The sequence below is a fragment of the Bison bison genome, unplaced genomic scaffold (genome assembly GCF_000754665.1).
Source record: "Bison bison bison isolate TAMUID 2011002044 unplaced genomic scaffold, Bison_UMD1.0 scf7180017864498, whole genome shotgun sequence".
Taxonomy (NCBI): Eukaryota; Metazoa; Chordata; class Mammalia; order Artiodactyla; family Bovidae; genus Bison; species Bison bison.
Window position 1 is genome coordinate 1,249,632 of NW_011495057.1, and position 14,146 is coordinate 1,263,777.

At 37.6% G+C, this 14,146-nt stretch overlaps 1 protein-coding gene across 1 annotated transcript in view; it reads left to right on the top strand.

Moving 5' to 3' along the window:
• Positions 1 to 4,105: 4,105 nt before the first annotated feature.
• The window catches only part of GREB1L (growth regulation by estrogen in breast cancer-like), a 225,419-nt gene continuing 215,378 nt past the window's right edge, over positions 4,106 to 14,146 (top strand). Inside the window, exon 1 of the mRNA XM_010828983.1 lies at positions 4,106 to 7,666. The gene's annotated coding sequence lies outside the window, so the exon portion shown is untranslated. The remainder of the gene's footprint in view (positions 7,667 to 14,146) is intronic.

Here is a 14,146-nt window from a genome sequence, read left to right on the forward strand (position 1 = left end):
TGCTTAAGGGCATATTTCAGGCCATCAAGGGACCATTCAGTACCTAATTTTTGAGAAATAGACTGTACCAAGGCTGTATCTTGGTTGCTGAGGAGCATAATGGAGGTCAAGTCTTGGATTTACTCACCAAACATGAAATCTCCATGACTGGAAGCGCTTTGTCCTTTTGTTCACTACTCTATCTCTGCACCTAGAACAAGCACTTAGTTCTCCTCAATAAATATTTGTCAGCGAATAAATGCATGACCTCTGTAGGGACCTGTGAGCTTTCTTCTATGGCTGTGGAATCTGTCCTTCACCTGGGTCAAGCTTCTTTCACATCTAAGCCACTGACTTCAAGGGAGCTGGGAGAGGGAGGGTAGATGGAACAACATAAGCTTATCACTTCTACTGGAAACACCACGATGAGCCCAGGCACTACAGAAGCTAGATCAGTAGCATTATCTTCTGCATAAAGGATGGTAATAAGGAAAAATAAAACTGAAACAGTACTGTGGCAGAAATGAAAGGAGATGCCCTTGATTTTCTCTTCTTTTTGAGTTTTACAAAATAATGATGTCTCTGTATGCATCTCTCATGCACGAAGGATGAGCATGCATCCTTCATGCATGTTAAGTTTATCATCATATTTAATTGTTTACAAATTTACTTACATAATTTAGGTAACATGAACTTTAAATTTGTCAATAAATATTCTAGTTAATAAGAAATAATTGAAAGCCATCTGTTTCCAGGATAAGACTGCATAGTGGAAGAGAACCATGGAATTGGAAGTCTGGAAAAAGTGTTTTGAAAAATGGGACAAATCTTTCCTACCGTTTAAATATTACAGTTCATTTTGCTCATTTGATTTTAAATTGATAAGGCTTTCAAAATCAAAATAACATGGACTTACTTAGATACCAGGACTTCCCAGGTGGCGCTACTGGTAAAGAACCTGCCTGCCAGTTCAGGAGACATAAAGAGACATGGGTTTGATCTCTGGGTTGGGAAGATCCCCTGGAGGAGGATATGGCATCCCACTTCAGTATTCTTGCCTGGAGAATCCCGTGGACAGAGGAGCCTGGCAGGCTACAGTCCATAGGGTCACAGAATCAGATACGACTGAAGGGACTTAGCATGCGTGCACTTTCGATACCTCTACATGGGAGATTACGAGATAGCTGTTTACCCTTGGGAAGCTAAAGGTCACGCATTGCAAACAGACACCATAATTCCACCGTAAAGTTTGTGTTTGACCTGTACTTACTTTTTTTAAGGCTTTGAAGTAATAATTGGCAGCAGCAATTGTAATATCACACTGCTTCTCAGTTTTCGTTTGGATAAAAAGTAATCGCTGCATCAAATATGTTTGTCATTTCCTTAAAAATAATTTTTCTCTTCAGTTTTCCTACTGAGCAAGAAGTTAATATCCAGTGGGGTTAACAGAAATCTCCACTGGGCAGGAAATTAACAATAAAAGTCAAGCTAATAAGTCTTCACCAAGTGCCTATAATTAGAATGGTGCCTTAGAGAGAGAGAAAGAGAGGAAAATAAAGAATTATGCCTGACCTTGGGGAAGCCTACAATCTAGTTAAGACAGTTTTGTGGCTTGTGGTTTTATAGATTCAGATCTAATTTTATTTAAATCATGTTTCTCGAAGCATTACTCATATAGTAAAAGATTTATATAACATAATACGGAAGCATGTTATTTATTCTCTTGCCAAATACCAAAATTATAATAACAATTCAGTTGAACTGATATCTAGTGGAAATTTAGTGTCCATGTTTTAAACTAGAAGACATTTTAAACTTTGTTCATGAAGTATTGAATGTAAAATTCGAAACAGTGCTAGTGATGTTAAGGAAATCCTGGTATGACCCTTAAATTTGTTAGTAAAACTTCATGGACATTAAGTATTCAATTCGTATCCTTTTTTTTTTGGTAGAACAAATATTAATTTTAGTAAATAAGTTCCTTTTTAGAGGTTCTTTATGTAGTAAATATAAGGTATGAGAAATTATCATTTAGAGAGAAAATGAGTGAAAGCTTATTTTGACCTTCAGTTGATGTTTAAAACAAACTTACACTCATTTGTGTAATAAACTACTATTTTACTATAATGCATATAGATTATATTGAGAAATGATAAGCATTTAAAGTATCAGATCAAAGAGCATTTTCTTAAAAATATATCTTCTTATAAATTTCACTCTAGAAATTTGATTTCTTGCCAATTTTTCATCAGTGAAAGCTATGCACACTCAAATTTGGCCCTTGATATATGTTTCTTATTGTTGTTATTTAGTTGCCAGATCATGTCTGACTCTTTGCAGCTGCATGGACTATAGCCTATCAGGCTGCTCCATCCATGGGATTTTTCCAGGCAAGAATACTGGAGTGGGTTACCATTTCCTTCACTAGAAGATCTTCCGAACCCAGGGATTGAACCCATGTCTCTTGCATTTGCAGGTGGATTCTTTACCACTAAACCACCATGGAAGCCCATGGTTCTTATTAGGTACAGTAATAAAAAAGTAATAAGACTGATCAGTGCCATATTTATCATAAATATGTTATCTTTTTAAAAGACAACATAATTTTTTTTAATTGAATGGAGTTAAATTTTCTACCTGATTTATGGGTCACAAGATGAAGATATAAGTTAAGGAAAGAAAAAAAAAGAAAGGACTTAACAGCTACAACTTATTACTTACATATTAATATTTTGGCTTTGAACTCTGTTACTCTTTTATGTTAGGGCCTGCTAGTCTGCTGAATTCTGACACATTGTATTTATTGTTATTGATACAGGTTTTGTTTTTATTTTATTTAGAAGCTATTTTTCCAGAAACTTCTGTGCATGAGAAGTCTGTTCAGAGTCCACTTTTGTTGGTAGAATTCTGTTTTGAACTGTTGAGAGATACTTTCCCCTTAACTCTTGTATTAAGTTAAAGCATAAGCATATACATCCTATTGCAATGATGTAGAAATAAAACTGACTGATTAAAATTAGTTGTAAGTCACCATTTTCTCTCTGCTTCGAACTAGAGCTTTAAATCTCTGAAAACACTCGTGTGTGGGATGGTTATGATAGATAGTCCAGCTGTCTTTGTGTGTGTTTCATTTAAATGTAAATTTATCTTAGAGACTCTAAAGATGAGCTCAGAAGGTAGAGAATTTTAATTGAATAGTCATTTACTTCTTTTTTCATGAATAGTGAAATAAATTCCCATTTTATACTAAAGAAAATAAAACTTGTTAAATAGACAATACTCAACTAGCTTATTTTAAAGTTTCTTAATGGATTATTAATTTTTCTCATTAGCAATTTTTCTCATTTATAATCCTGTTGAAGGAAAATTAATTTATATGTTTTAAAAGCACATACAGCCATACTTCAACAATTTTCAGTATGATGTTGAGTATTATTTTGTAGTACAAGTTGTAGAAATACACTTCAAATAAATCTGAGATGTTAAATAAAAACTGTTGAAGTTAGCAGAAGCACACTAACATGTGTATCACACACATGCATAACACACAAATCTACATACGGGGCTATGCATATATTTAGACTGTATTTCTAACGTCTGCTGAAAACTTAGTCTGATACTGTAATTTTAACTCAACTTTCGGGAACAATTTCTGAGAACAAGTTTTTGAAAAAGTTTCTAGTTATTATTATTCACTTTAAGACAGAAGGTCAAGATTTAAAGTTCTGTTATTTGGCTTCATTTTATACCTATTTTTTGGCTTTGTGTCACCTACCATGAATGCTCTCTCAATGGGGGTTATTTGTGCTGACTTTTTCTACTTCCCTACAATAGAACAGGCCATTTGTGTGAGTTGCTGTTGATTGCATATTTTGAAGTCGTTTTTCGAAGACATTACTAGCCTGTGATTATCTTGTGTAAAAAGAAACAAACAAACAAATAGACAAAAAAACTCTTTGATCTACCCTAACCTTTCTATATGTAAATTTTGAAAGAGTGGCACTGTAGCATACCACTCATTGACATTTCCAAAGTAACCTCTTTAAAAGGATGATAAAGTTTACTAAAGGAATTGCTATTCATTGGTTGATAAAATGTACTTAGGTCACATAAGTAACTACATTCCAAGAAACCACTATAGTCATGGGTTTCTCTTCAAAGAAAAGACCTTTGTTTAATCTAAATATCTTTCTTTTATACAATTAGGAAATGTAAAGGAGTGTTTTTTGAGTATTTTGAGAGGGCTTGAATTTTTATTTATGCCATTTTTAATATGTAGGTTTCTATAGAGTGCTTGCAGATTTTAAGACATAATTCTGCATGTTTTCCTTTAATTAATAGTTAATCTTCAGAATTTAAAACCTAGTAGGGGTGTGAAATGTTTATTCACAGCAGTATCCTAACTTACAGATTCTGTTATGAGGTCAGATATATTGGTTTATAATCAGAATCAGTGATTCCTTTTTTTGGTAGTTTGTCATTGGTAAAAAGTGTTCCTGGGTTACAAACCATAAGACTCTACAAGGGGATGATAGCCCAGTGGTCAACCTGGAAAAAATGAGTATAATAAATCAGTTTTCTCTGGGTTCATTTCTATTTTGTGTCATGGTTTAAGAAAAAAAAATAGATGAGCATAAATCAGTGTGAATATTTTAAATTATCCCACCTAGTAAACCTCTATGGCCATGCCTAAGATATAGGCACTGGGTTTTCAGAGGTATTTTCCTTTCAACAATCGCTACACAGTAACTTCCTCTTTTAACTTTTTATAAGGACCTTCTCTTTCAGTAAATTAGATGGTATTGAGGTGGGGGGTGGTATAGTCATTATAAGAGGTTTATACCTTACACCCCGGGATGTCACCTGGTAACCAAAAATGCTGTCTGAATGTATTTCTGTAGTGCCCAGAAGGGTGGGGGATGGGGAGAATGAAACTTGAATCTGTGACCATCTGGCCCAGATTTGGCTGATTTCCTGTGCATTGCCCTTTGTTTCAGCCAGACAATGGATTGTTCCTTTTACTGATAAGAACTCTGTTTGATGACTTTGTGCTGAATCAGCAGGTTTGGTTTGGGATTTCAAGCACAGACTCATATTGAGGGGATTTCTGTTGTTTTTGTAGCCTTAACTGTCTTCATTTATTACAAAAATATTCTTAAGGTTCTTTTCTGTTTAATAAATTGGTGGGATTGCAGACAAGTCAGAAAAGATAATTGGGAGTGTAGCTTTCTGGTTTCATACTACCTATCTCAAAGATGGAAATTTTCCTAGTTCTTAGTTTTCAAAATTAATCCCTCTCCCTGATTGTAATTTTTGATGAATCTTTATATATTCTCTCTTCTGTATGTCTGAACTTGAATTTTTTCCACTTGAACCTTTGATGATTTAAATTTAATGTCCTAAATCCAGGCTGGGCTTTTATGATGTGGTCGTGTAAACGGTTAAGCTTTCTGAGGCATCTGTTACCATATATCTGCAAATTACATCTTAGGGTGTTAGAGCTATTTTCCTTACTTTACATGCTACAAAATCATCACAAGACTGTTAAAAAAAAAAGGTGGTTACAGATTACAAGCAGGGTCCTTTGTTGCCCAGCATTATAAGTAAATCAACCATCAGCTGTTGTAGGTTATCTCAGAAACAGTAGTGATCAGAGTGTGGTTAAATGTCACTTTTCCAGAAGACAAGAGGAAATGTCAGTGCTACCATTTTGCTATGTGACCAAGAAATAGAAAAATACTCACTTTTAACTTCTGAAGTGTTAAGAGGCTTGTTGGCAGAGTGGAGTCAACCTTTTAGTTGGACTCCTCTCTTTACAGCTGAATTGCCGTCTAGCAATCCAATACAGAATTGTCTCCAGACAACTTTTTCTGAAACCAGTTATAACTTTAAAAATCAAGCATCTGACCCAAAGGAAATCTGATCTTCTTTGAGATCTAATCTGTAATGCTTTTGTGTAGATAAAGGAATGTTCTTTAGGTAGAATCAATGGTAAGAAAAAAGCTTTTTAATAGTTAGTTCCGCTGGGATGTAATTATGGAGCAGCTGGGACCACACAGCACAGCGCCCTGTCATTTGCTGTAATTAATTTTAGGTCCGCTTGCAGCGAAAGTGAGTAACAACAAATGGCACACAATCTTGGTTTGCATCTGTCCGGGGCAGTCTATTCTTATGTTTTGCTCCGGTCTCTTCAGAATCTCTTTAATCGACTGCTTGCTCTATTTGATTCCAGTACGGCCTCAGAATTGCTTGTTTGGTTTAAAAGCGTGGGTAGTTTGGAATACGAGAATGTTATGGGTGTTAATTGGAAGGGAATATTCAGATTTAATGAACTGATGGGTTAAATCATAGAATAGGGGGAATTATAAAGCTACAGTGAGAATACTGCCAAGACTAGTTACTACTTCATTTTAATCAGAGACTAGTTCATGGAACTAGTTCGAGGTAGAGGGGAAGGTCTTACCTTTTCTCCCCCTCCCCCATCCTGTTCACCCTTTACCCCCCAACCTCTGACTCTCCTTCAGATCTCACTGAGGACTCCTCGTCTCCACAGAGGCTTGGCTGCGGATGCCTGGAAGTTTACACTGCTGAGAGTTGTTTTGTTTGGCATAGCTAATCAGGAGCCAGGCTGGAATTGCTCATAGCTGTCATTCAGGTTTTGTTTCAAAGTCCAAGGACCTGCTGGGAAAAACAAAAAGCTAATGAAAGCTGACTGTATTTAGGCCTCAAATCTGTGGAATCTGAAATGATGTCCTGACAGTGTATTCTTATTCTTCCACATTCTTGCCGTTACTAAGGTAACAGATTTTTAGAGGCTTTCTATCTTCATTGTCAAGTATTTGCTACACTTATTGTTGTTTTTCAGATTAGAGCAATTCAGATTATCTTCTTTCGAGATGAAGGGAAAGAGAAAAATAATGGAAATAAAACTTTGGAATCAATTTCCCTGAATGCTAGTAACATCAGTTTTGTTCTCAATGCCTTAAAACTCTTAGATTCATAACACACATTAAAATTTAGGACAAGATAATTTCCTCAGTCTTGTAAGTGCTGTGTATATGTGAAAATTTCATTTCTGTAACATAAAATAGCAAATATTCATATAATCACTAACAAATACATTTTTATGGGAAAAAGAGTTATATAGTGAAATCCTTTCTTTAAGATCTTATTTCCTGAATAATAAATCAGATTATATGAAACACTGATGTGCCGAAAATTAAGTAACATGAGAAGGTAGACTGATGAATGTATTAAATATTTGCCCCACAAATTAATCTTTTAATATTTGTTTTCATGGGATGTTTTGCCTTGGTGGATTAGCACTCCTATATATGAAAAAGCTGTTGTTTTTTTAATAGTCAAGAGACCATTTGGGGCACGTATTACCTACGGTCTGATAAGCGATAAACAAGATAATGTCTTGGGGCAAGATGTTCTTTGGGTTTGCTTTAGATTTGAGAATCCCCAGGGATGTTCCCCAGTAGTGTTATAGACTTTATGAGTCTTCTTATCCAGATATTGACTCATTGAAAAGATGACTGTTTGTTTTTATAGGCTTATTAAATATCTTCATCAAGTAATCTTTCCCTGTGGCACTAAATATAATATTGAAATGATCTAGTTTTATTATGGATTAGATCATGGCACTCAGATATCAACACAATGGAAATCTAAATTCATGGAGGTAAGATCTGGCTTAATTTTCTTTCGAGAAATACAAGAGTGTGGGCAACTGGCCAAATGAAGAAGAACTGAAAGGATCTGGAAGAGAAGTGTTCAAAGTGTGTCTAGAGGCCCTCATTTTAATTTCCGTGTCTTTGTTCTGCTAGTCACCCAGCTTGGAATTTTATCTTCTTTTCTCTTCATCTATCTAAATCCCACATTTCTCAGGGTCCAAATCAGGTCCTTCTTCATCCACTAAGCCCTCGTCTGTGTCTATTGCTGTCCAGAGTGTGAAAGAGACCCTACCCTTAGCTGATCATGGTCATTAATGAACTGTGTTCAGATATGATTTCTGCATTTTAGAAGAGTGAGCAGGATGAGGGAGTTATGGGGGAAAATAATATAAAAGGAATAGTTTGAAAGGGGGGCAAGTTTAATTCAAGAAGATTTAGAGACAAGATAGCTGTCTTCAAGGGCTGGCAAACATGGCTCAAATTAGATTTACTCTAATTACCTTTAAAGCAGTGGTTTGCTCTGCAGAGCAGCAGGCATTCTGTGGTATGCCTTGGGCTGCAGGAGACCCTGCGTGGAGGAGATGGGGGCCCTAGGGGACATGCTGAGGGCCCCTGCAGCTCCCAACAGAAGAGTTCCACGTTTAACTGCTTTATTTATTGGGCATGTTAGCCTACTATTTCTTTTAAAGGCACTTAAACTAAAGTTTTGAAAAATCATTACTGTGTAGAATAAAAAAATAGGTGAGAATTTTGGTTCAATGTAGGACAAAATGTTTCAGCAGTAAGAGGCTTTGAAAAATTAAATGGACTGCTTTTGTGAAATGTGAGTTCCACCGTTAAGTCAGAAGCTCAGTGGCCCTGACAAGGATGATGGAAGATTTCTGCTTATGGGAAGAAGCTGTGTTGGTTCCTCCCGAGATTTCCTATCGTGTTTGTGCCATTGATTCCTTCTTTATTGTCAGTATCAGATGATTTAGCACTTAGCTCTTCTCAATCAGTTATTTGGGTAAACCTCACCTCCCCATTCAATTATAAGGCTCCAGAGGGTAGAAACAGTGTCTTCACTGCTTTTGGATTCTTCAGATCCCAGCATGGATGGAGGAATCTGTAAATACCTATTGATACAAGGAATAACTTCAAGAAGCACATGTTTCGTTGCCTTATGACCTCTTCCAATTATGAAGGGTGATAAGGGAAGGTATTTGCAGAAATTTTTTTTTTTTGCTTCTACTATTGCTTTCTGCCCTCTGGGAATAATAGAAATGACCAAAGAGATTTAAGATAAGCGTATATATATGCCAGAATACTACTGTGTCTGAGAAAGTGAACATGATCTCGCCCCTTTCCCTTCTCTCCCCCAGCCCCCTGGGAGGGGTTACCAACAGGTGAAACTTGGAATGTGGAGATTATAGCTCTCCATCCAAACTGAGATACAGTGGGAGGGCAGCATGAGATCTGCAGGTGTCCCAAGTACAGAGAGGGGAGGGCGTTGTAAAAGGATCCCATCACCAGTCTGGACTTCAGGGGTGTGTGTGTGTATGTGTGTGTGTGTTCCTTTGCCTCATGACTCGGTGGGTTCTGAGATTATAAGAACTAGAACTTTCTAGGAATTGATAGAGGGAAGCATGTGCTTGAGGAACAGTGTCATCTCAAGAAGCCCTTTCACTCACAGAGGCCTTTTGTATTTCTTCTCTTTGTAGTGGGTGGCAAAGGATGGGAGCAGGGTCACATTGCCTTGGGCCTAGTAGACACTCAACAAGTGCTTATTTAATTGAGCTGAATTTTATTAATGGGGTTTTCATAGCCAGTTACTATTACAGTCCACACTGTAGCTGGTGTTAGTTGGCATCATCGCTATCTGTCTGTGCTATACCTCTGCAACCTCATGACCTGAGTTTCAGGATGACAGCTGTCATGGGTGTCAATACCTTATAATTCAAACGGGGAAATTGGTCATGTCTGAAAATACAGACTTGTGAAGGATCTCTGTCCAAGTTTGCTGCTGATAATTGACAAGGGGAATGCCTAGAGTCAGTAGTGATTCCCGCCTTAAGGAAGCCTTGCTATACTCCCAGGGGTGCTTTCTTTAGGTGAATAGCTAGAAATCCAAACTGTGTGTATTATAATTTCTGAGTACCTTCTGCAGCAAAGATGTCATAAACAGAAAGCTCCACAGAGAAAGGCTCTTAAAAATAGTCTAATACCCACACCTGTGATACTGATGGAGATGAAATAGAGGGCCCAGATTTACTTCAAGAGCCAGGAGTAGATCATAGGTTGTTTGATTTCTGAGATAAATGCTTATTCATAATGCTGAAAGAATATCTTTATTCATTCTGTAAAATTTTCATAATATTTAGAAATGGCCTTTCTTCTCAAGGCTACTTTGAAATTTGGGGATTATGGATAAATCTGAAAGCTTTCAATATAGCCTTAGAGCTACTAACCATGTCTTAGGCCTTCAGGTAATAAGAGGGCACTGCAGGTGTCAAATACATCACAAAGTTGCTTACATACTATATAAGATAACATCATAATGCCTTAGGCAACAAGTTTCTTATGCTAATATGGGTGACAATAGAAGGCCTATGTAAAAAATTTAAGACAATTAAGACAACTGATTTGGAAATTCTGCAAAAAATAAGTCCCTGGTGGCTCAGATGGTGAAGAATCTGCCTGGACTGCAGAAGACCTGGGTTTGATCCCTGGGTAGAGAAGATCCCTTAGAGGAGGGAATGGCTACCCTCTCCAGTATTCTTGCCTAGAGAATTCCATGGACCGAGGACCCTGGCGGGCTACAGTCCATGGGGTTGCAAAGAGTGGGACACCACTGAGCAACTAATACACATAAGCATATTAAAGCATGTTGAATGGGGTACTATATTCAATATCCTGTAATAAATTATAATGAAAAAGAATATGAAATGTATATATATGTATAACTGAATCACTTTGTTGTGCAACAGAAATTAGCACAATGTTGTAAATCAACTTCATGGGAAATAGATGGGGAAACAGTGGAAACAGTGGCTGACTTTATGTTTTGGGCTACAAAATCACTGCAGATGGTGACTGCAGCCATGAAATTAAAAGACGCTTACTCCTTGGAAGGAAAGTTATGACCAACTTAGCATATTAAAAAGCAGAGACATTACTTTGCCAACAAAGGTCTGTCTAGTCAAAGCTATGGTTTTTCCAGTAGTCATGTATGGATGTAAGAATTGTACTATAAAGAAAGCTGAGCACCTAAGAATTGATGCTTTTGAACTGTGGTGTTGGAGAAGACTCTTGAGAGTCCCTTGGACTGCAAGGAGATCCAACCAGTCCATCCTAAAGGAGATCAGTCCTGAGTGTTCATTGGAAGGACTGCTGTTGAAGCTGAAACTCCAATACTTTGGCCACCTGATGTGAAGAACTGAATCATTTGAAAAGACCCTGATTCTGGGACAGATTGAAGGCAGGAGGAGAAGGGGACCACAGAGGATGAGATGGTTGGATGGCATCACCGACTCAATGGACATGAGTTTGGGTAGGAGTTGGTGATGGACAGGGAGGCCTGGCATGCTGCGGTCTATGGGGTCGCAAAGACTCGGACACAACTGAGTGACTGAACTGAACTGTAAATCAACTATACTTCAATAAAATAAATTTTTTATAAAGCCTGCTGGAGCCAGTTTTTAACTCATGTAAGAGAATATTCTACTTTTTGAAGCCTTTAATAAGCCTTAGTTGAATGTACCTATTTACATGATTCTTAGCAACAGTTCATTAAAATGTCGATCCATCCATCAGCATAGCTGAGGTATGGTGGATAGCTCCAGAGATCAGAGATAGGATCAGGATGAAAGTTTCACGGAGGAAGATTTAAGTATACAACAAGAAAGAACTTACATCGTATTTTACTTGTTAATTTTTAATTATACCAAAGAGTCTAGTAGTGAAAATTAGGTCTTCTTCTGTCTCCCGGCCACCCAAACTCTCTGTCCAGTGATAACCCCAGCTCCTTGAATATGCTTCCTGAGATATTCTGGGCATATACATGCACACAGGGAAGCATGCTGAATGTACTGTTGAGTATGCTGTGCTTTCACTCAGCTGTATTTCAGAGTTTGATGAAAACCTTTCTGTTGACTCGTGCTCTTCAGCTGTGGAACAGACTGTCTTATGATGTAGCTAAGAAGTGTCACTCCAGTGTTCAAGAAAGGCTGGAGGATCGGCTCCGAGGAGTGTCGAAGAGATTCTTATCCTGAGTAGGCGTTGGCAATAGATGGCCTCCAGGGCTCCCTTTCTCAAGTTCTATGATATATTTAAGTGACGACTAGGTGCTGAGTACTGTGGATCAAAAAAGAAGTATAACAGACATTTTTCGAAAGAAAACATACAGATGACCAATAGACACCAAAAAACATGCCCAGTATCACTAACTATAACCACAATGAGATTATCACCTCCCACCAGTCAGGATGGCTATATCAAAAAGACAACAAATAGCAGGTGTTGGCAAGGATGTGGAGAAAAGGAAACCTTTCTGTACTGTTGGTGGAATGTAAATTGGTGCAGCCACTATGGAAAAAAGTATGGAGGTACATCAAAGAATTAACAATAGGACTGCCATGTGATCTAGCAGTTCCACTTCTGGGTAGTCTTCTAAAGAAGACCAAAACTCTAACTTGAAAAAATATATAGGCACCCCCTATGTTCACTGCAACATTATTTATGATAGCCAAGATATGGACGCAACCTAAGCATCCATCAATAGATGAACAGATAAAGAAGTTGTGATATATCTATATTTCCTCTCTATTTTCCCAATGGGATATTACACAGCCATAAAAAGAATGAAGTCTTGCCATCTCTGACAACATGGATTGACCTAGAGGGTATTATGCTGGGTGAAATAAATCAGAGAAAGACAAATACTGTATGATTTCACTTATATGTGGAACCTAAAAAGTTCCACATGAACAAATGAACAAATGTAATAAGACAGAAACTGACTCATAGATACAGAGAACAAATAGGTGGTTGCCAGAGAGGAGGAAATGGGTAAAATAGGTGAGGGAGATTAAGAGGTACAAACTATCAATTATAAAATAAATGAAGGACAGAGATGAAATGTACAGCATGGGGAATATATCAATAATACTGTAATAATTTTGTATGGTAAGTAGACTTAAGGTGATCAGTTTGTAATGTATAGGGGTCTCAACCTCCTATGTGGTGCACTTGGAATCAAAGTAATGTTGTAGGTCAATTACATTTCAATTAAAAATAAGATGTATAAGCATAGTCATACTTGTGTAAGGATAATATAATAATAGTATACATTTTATTTAGTATACTAAAAGACAAGCCATAGCTAATATATACACCATTGGCGTAAGTGTGAAAACTTCTGTAAGACACAATTAATGACATCACAGAGCTGTATATACAAATAGTTACTGAATGATCCAGGTAGATGACAGTCAGTACTATGAGTTAAGTGAAGGATGGAGAAGCCTGGTTGTTTGGTGGGGGTGGAACTAGGCCTTGAAGACGAGTTTGGATTGACAAGGAGGAGATAAGCAGAGTAGTTGGGCACTGAGGAGGAATGAAAGTGACTACAGGGACTCTGGGTAAGGAGTATGAGAGGGGTGGGGGTGGGAAAGAAGTTGACAGGGAATTGAGACCATGTTATGGAGCAGGCGAATTCGAGGCTCTAAAGGGCAGTCTGCATTTAGGGAGTGACAAGAGCCCACTGAAAGTTTCTAAACAGCAGTGTGACACAGTGTACTGTGTTAGAAAAGTGAGTATGTCCTATAGCATAAATATGGGCTCAGGGTAAAATGGACTTCAATATTAGTGTTGATGATAAAAAAAAGAAAGAATACAAAAATAAAATGAGATTTGTGACTGCTGATTAAATTTTGGAGTCAAGGGAAAGGAATGAGCAACTGATGACTCCATGTCTTCAAGCTCCATTTCCTGGGAGAAAAATGGTGCCATTAACAGAAACAGGGAAGACAGAAGTCAGTGTTTTGGGAAGCGAAGTGATAAACTTGATTCTAGATTAAAGTTGATATGATGAGGGAGATTCAGATAAAAGCACACGTTTGAAATAGTGGACTAAATAAAGCTCTTGAAAGAAATTAGAACTGTGGATGGCACTGTTCTTAAATCTCTCTTTAGACCCAGAACTGCCCCCTTAATGCCACATCTGCCCGCCTGAGAACACAAGATAAACTTGTACCAGACCAATTTATCTGGGAAGGAATTGTTTACTGTGTGTGTGCTGTCCCTTCAGTCATGTCCAACTCTTCGTGACCCCACAGACTGTAGCCCGCCAGGCTCCTCTGTCCATGGGATTTCCCAAGCAAAAATACTGGAGTGGGTTGCCATTTTCTCCTCCAGGGGATCTTCCCAACCAGGATCGAACCTGAGTCTCCTGCATCTCCTGCATTGGCAGGGAGGTTTTTACCACTGAGCCACCTGGGAAGCCCCGAATT